Consider the following 6,505-nt stretch of genomic DNA (forward strand, 5'->3'; position numbering starts at 1 on the left):
CTTAAAAATATACAAGCAACTCCTACAGCTCAATTCCAGAAAAATAAATGACCCAATCAAAAAATGGGCCAAAAAACTAAATAGACATTTCTCCAAAGAAGACATACAGATGGCTAACAAACACATGAAAAGATGCTCAACATCACTCATTATCAGAGAAATGCAAATCAAAACCACTATGAGGTACCATTTCACGCCAGTCAGAATGGCTGTGATCCAAAAGTCTACAAGCAATAAATGCTGGAGAGGGTGTGGAGAAAAGGGAACTCTCTTACACTGTTGGTGGGAATGCAAACTAGTACAGCCACTATGGAGAACAGTGTGGAGATTCCTTAAAAAACTAGAAATAGAACTGCCTTATGATCCAGCAATCCCACTGCTGGGCATACACACTGAGGAAACCAGAATTGAAAGAGACACGTGTACCCCAATGTTCATCGCAGCACTGTTTATAATAGCCAGGACATGGAAGCAATCGAGATGTCCATCAGCAGATGAATGGATAAGAAAGCTATGGTACATATACACAATGGAGTATTACTCAGCCATTAAAAAGAATACATTTGAATCAATTCTAATGAGATGGATGAAACTGGACCTATTATACAGAGTGAAGTAAGCCAGAAAGAAAAACACCAATACAGTATACTAACGCATATATATGGAATTTAGAAAGATGGTAACAATACCCTGTGTACGAGACAGCAAAAGAGACACTGATGTATAGAACAGTCTTATGGACTCTGTGGGAGAGGGAGAGGGTGGGAAGATTTGGGAGAATGACATTGAAACATATAATATCATGTATGAAACGATTCGCCAGTCCAGGTTCGATGCACGATACTGGATGCTTGGGGCTGATGCACTGGGATGACCCAGAGGGATGGTATGGGGAGGGAGGAGGGAGGAGGGTTCAGAATGGGGAACACATGTATACCTGTGGCGGATTCATTTCGATATTTGGCAAAACCAACACAATATTGTAAAGTTTAATAATAAAAAAAATAAATAAAATTGAAGAAAAACAAAAGTGAGGTGGGCACACATTTATAGAAGCAGGTGTGGGATGTCTCCTGTATCTTCCCTTGGCACCCAGTCTTCCTGGTGGGCATGCACAGCTGCTGGTATCAGTCTCCAAGCAAAGGACAGTCTCACTGTATTTGGAAATGTCCACTGTTGTTGCTATTGTCAGCTACTATTATTTTCAGTAACACTGCTCTTCTTCCCCTGTGTTCCCTGAATATTTACTGTCTTTGTCCTCTGTCGCTGAGTCCTAATCTTAGATTACTATTTTTCACCTTAGATAAAAGAAACCTGGCTGGTTTTCACGTGTGGTTTATGAACACAGAATGACTATTTTTGGGTCCCACCGTGTATTCTGTCTCCTGCCTCCAATTATACGGTAAGCTCTGTGAATCAGAAATTGAATGGACGGTTTAGCTTTCATTCCTTTTGTCTTACACGCAATAGTGGCTCCACAGGTGTCTGTTGCTACTGTGGATGTTCATTCCCTCCCTGGCTGCAACCCGAAAGCCCACACCTGGGCAGAAGGTTGAGATCAGCGCCTGCTTTGTTTTCGCCTGTTTCTTCACTTTAGCTTTGAGACAGCCTGGGGTGCCCAGATGCGGTGACAGAGAGGAGACAAAGAAGAGGGACTTGAGAAGGGTGAGCGGTGTGAAGTGAGGGACATCCCTGGGAAGTGGAGATTACCTTCAGTCTACTTCATAGACCTCAACCAAAGACGTGGTCCTTGGTTGGGGAAATGTGTATACTTGTGTGGACTTATTGCATTATAAAGGATTGGCATCTTCTAGACTGGAAAGGACCTCGAGGTCATCACCTCCAACTCTGACCCACTACCAGAATCTCCTCTGATATCTCTGGCAGGTTTTATTCAATTTTGAACATCTCTAATGATAGAAAGCTCATTGACATCAGAGCAGGAACTTTTGGTTACATAGTCATATCTCTTCTCTCTGTCACCTCCTTTCTTCCTTCTGAACTTGGAACTTGATTTTGATCAAGTATCCACCCTCCTCCTTGTGTCAAAGGGAGAATCATAACTGGTTTAAGGAGTTGTGGTGAGCCCATTTTCCTTCCCAGTGAGTGATTTTGACAAGGGCATGAAAATGTGACATAATTTTAGCTAATGAAGTGAAGGAGAAACTTGCTAAGGGCTTCCAGGAAAATTTTCTTCCCTTAAAAAAAAGACACATGTCTTTACATGGTCTCTTCTATTAGAAACTTGAGCCTAGATGTAATGCCTGGAACTGTAGCAGCTATCATGTGACCATGAGGGGAGCTAACTTGAAGGTAGGGTGAAAAGACTGAGGCTAACAGAGCAAAAGCATTTAAAAATAAAAGAAATAAACTAACAATCAAGTAAACAAACAAACAGTGGAGGAATTGATGTAGTCATTCAACAGCTCCATTAAATGGCATTGGGTTGTATCTACCAATTTAAGCAAACCTCAAAAACTGCTAACTCATGTTAAACATGAGAAATAGTTTATGTGAACTGCAAATAAACCAGGGATCTCTCAACCTAAATGTATGTGACTGAACGTTGAACCTAAATGAAGGACTTTACATTTGTCTCTGTTAAATCTTTTTTCATTTCTGTTAAATTTTATTTTTTGGTTTTGATTTAATTGATCTAACCTTTTATCTTTTACAAACCTTTCGATTACCAGTTTAACAATACAGACTATTCCTAATTCCTTTCAACTCTATCTCTTTTACTCATAACGTTTCAATAAGCACATTTTCTACATTCAAAGAAATGATGTGAGCTGAAATAAAACCTATAAAGAGAGAGTCTGTAAAACTATACTTGAACCTCAGGGCACCAATGTACAGACATTCTGAGCCCACCTTGCTATATACCAGGCAGCCCATATTTCTCTGTCTTGTCCACATTTGGAAAAAATTGCTTTGGTTAAATTAGGATGTAGTAATTATGACATACTGATACACTGACATCCTGGCCCAGTGATCTGGGGACTGGGACTACCAGGCCCTGCTGCCCTCTCCCAGCTCTCCAGGGCCTGCTAGCCTGTGGGCAGATGTCACTAGGGAGGGCAAATGACAGCTTTATAGGGCCCAGCCAGATGTCCTCAGGACCCTCTCAGTCAACACACTCCACACTCTGGAGGTGCATTCCTGCTCCAGGCCTGAGGACCTGAAGTTGCTGGAAGGTGGGAATCTCTCTGTGGCTTCCTGGGTTGGCTCTTTCCCAGTTGGAGGAGAGCCAGGTTGGAACAGAAACTGTGTAGCTCCTGCAGGAGCAGGATCACATAATTTGGGAGCCCCAGATTTCCTGAATTTCTTTCCCTGAAGGTGGGCAAGGGGACCTGGCCAGACAGACATCCCCAACACTGTGTGGCCAACAGAACCTGTGGTCTGATCTGGGTGAAACTGGGAATTCTGAGAGAGGTTGATCCTATCCAGGAGAGGGGGGCTTTCTTGAGCTGCCCTGGGGGTGATCCACTCCTGTTCTCTGGCTTGGCATTTTTAGGTAGTGTTGTTCAGTTGCTGTCATGTCCGACTCTTTGCGACCCCATGGATAGCAGCACACTAGGCTTCCCTGTCCTTCACCATCTCCTGGAGCTTGCTCAAACTCATGTCCATTGAGTCAATGATGCCATCCAACCATCTCATCCTCTGTTGTCCCCTTCCCCTCCTGCCTTCAATCTTTCCCAGCATCAGGGTTTTTCTAATGAGTCAGCTCTTTGTATCAGGTGGCCAAAGTATTGGAGTTTCAGCTTCAGCATCAGTCCTTCCAACGAATATTCAGGACTGATTTCCTTTAGGATTGACTGGTTTGATCTTGCTGTCCAAGGGACTCTCAAGAGTCTTATCCAGCACCACAGTTCAAAAGCATCAATTCTTTGGTGCTCAGCCTTCTTTACGGTCCAACTCTCGCATCTGTACATGAATACTGGAAAAACCATAGCTTTGACTATACAGGTCTTTGTCAGCAAAGTGATGTCTCTGTTTTTAATACACTGTCTAGATTGGTCAAAGCTTTTCTTCCAAGGAGCAAGCGTCTTTTAATTTCATTTTTAGGTGACTTGCCTACAATGCCTGAGTTGGTGAGGAGTGGGAAGAAGGAACTTGGTATTTGAGTTTGGGGGTAATTTAGCGGGTGCTGGGGAGCTGGGAGAGCCACCTCATGGGGTCAGCTCTGCTGTCCTCTTCCTGTGACCCTAATAGTCAGCTCCCCAGCAACCAAGGAGGGGCGGTTGTCTTGGGCCTGGCTTCAGGGATGCTGAAGGGGGAGTCAGGGTTCAGGCTCTGTCTGGAAGCATCAGAGAGAAGGTGTGGAATGTGTGGTGGAGGGAGAGGTACACACTCAGGCACGCCCACTCACCCAGACTCCATAGTGCTCACCCAACTGTGTGCTGGAGGGAAGCAGAACCTGAGGGCTCTGCAGGTCTGGGTGGTAGGGCCTGGGATGCAGGACGAGGCTCCTCTTCTGGGCTGGCATAGAGCAGCATCTGGGGGTTGGGGTGAGTATGGGGTGGGGGGCAGCAGTGTCCTCTACATGGATGGTCATTAGAGGTAACAGGCTCTGGGGAGGTCAGTGCGAAGAGGCTAGGGGAAGTGGCCTGGGGGTGACAGGTCAGCAGCCAGCTCCAGATGGTGGTCCTCCCAGAGGTAAGGGTAGCTCTGAAGGGCCAGGGGCCTGGCAGGGCTCATCCTGGAGCTCCAGGGAAAGAGAGGAGGGGAAGAGGGAGGGCCAGGAAGAGAAGAGGAGGTAATGGGACCTGTGGCCCCCCGGGCCCCTCCCAGCTCACTCCCTCCCCCCTGCAATGTGGGAGGGGGTCTTTACTGTCCCGTCAACAGCCGTGGAGTTAACCCACTCACGCATGGCCACTGGCAAGTATTGGGTTGGCCAGAAAGTTCATTTGGGGTTTTCCATAATATCTTAGGGAAAAATGCGAACAAACTTTTCAGCACGTGGCAGAGCAGGGTTTGAACTCAGGTCTGTCCATGACTGACCTCCCCTTGCTGCTGAGAAGAGTCTAGAGGAATGGTGGAGAGGAAGGAGAAGTGGTGGGGGTCTCTCTGGGTAAGTGCAAGTAGCAGTGGGGTGACTGGGATCCTGAACAGACCTTCACTTGGCTCCCCACGACCCTGGGCCCTGGCCTGGATGTCTTGGGGTCCCCAGTCAGTGCATCCTGCTCCCAGGAGCACCGGAAGTCCTCCTGCGGCTTCCCTGGGAGGGGCCCACCTTGGGGCAGAGGGCTCCCCGGCTGCAGGGCCTGAAGGCAGGGGTACGTTCCCAGGACTTCCCAGCAGGGGGAGCTCCTCCCCACGTGCCCACTTCCCTGGGTCTCACTGGGTTGGAGGGGCCAAGGCAGCAGCTTCCACACTGGCCTCTGAAGACCACTGAGGCCAATTAGTGGAGGAGCCCAACTGGCCCTGGGAAAGGCTTCCCGGCCCTCTCCTCCCTGGCCTGCCCGGCTTCCACGTCTCCTGACCTCCCATGAGGCTGGACACAAGACTTGGGCCGTTTGGCTCCCAAGCCCCTTCCAGGGGTCCTCCCACACTCCGCCAGGGTCTAGAAGGGAGGAAGAACTTATGAGATGGTGAGGGGTCTTGGGAGCAAAAGCCATCCTCAGGAAGGGAAGGAAAGACTAATTAGGGCCTGGGAGGGTGCTCAGGCTGCACACACCCCTGCAGGGATTTGTGTGTGTGGGGGGGTGGGCATCACCCCACCCTCCACCTCCCACCCTGCCCACTCTGGGCAATGGCCACTCGGAACTCAGCTGAGGAGGCTAGCCTAGCATGGGGAGCCCAGGTGCAGGAACTTCTCTTGACTAGCTCGCCACCCCAAACGTCCCATGAACCCACCTCTACAGTCCCTGATGCTGGAAGTGCCTGCAGAGAAGAAGGGCAGAGGCCAGGTGTTTGGGTGGCGCCTCTGCCTGCGCCCTCCAGGATGGCAGCCCCTAGCCATGTGTGTCTGTTTAAATTAAAATGAAAAATAAGAACACACTGACATCCCAGCGTGTGGCTGGTGGCTGTGCTGGAGAACGCAGAAGCAGAGCTCTTCCATCTGTGCAACAGTCCCAACGGAGGCGGGGCGCGGGGGGGGGGTCCTGGGGTGTGTGCGTGGGGAGAGGACTGAGCCAGGGAGCAGGTAGCAGTGGGGGGAGCAGGGGATCTGGAGGGTGGGTGGGGTGCTGTTATCCAGAACCCTGGGGCTAGGGCGCCATCCAGGGGCTTTGGAGGAAGGGGGGCAGGCATCCAAGGGAGGGTTCAGTGGGCCCCTGCAGGGTGGGGGGCAGGCCAGCAGTGTTGAGCCCGGCCTGTAAACCTTGGCTCTGAGCTTGTCAGTGTGCCCGTTGACAACTGGGAAGGATAAGCCCCATCAGATGGTGTAGAGAGAGGGGCCTGAGAGAGGCTGGGGCTGGCCGTGTGGCCTGGGGGCAGGTCCCGCCACTTCCAGAGCCTCAGTCACTCCCGGTAAAGCAGGACCAGCTGAGGCTCCAGTGAG

Source organism: Bos javanicus, chromosome 15 (assembly GCF_032452875.1).
Source record: "Bos javanicus breed banteng chromosome 15, ARS-OSU_banteng_1.0, whole genome shotgun sequence".
In the NCBI taxonomy this organism is placed as follows: domain Eukaryota; kingdom Metazoa; phylum Chordata; class Mammalia; order Artiodactyla; family Bovidae; genus Bos; species Bos javanicus.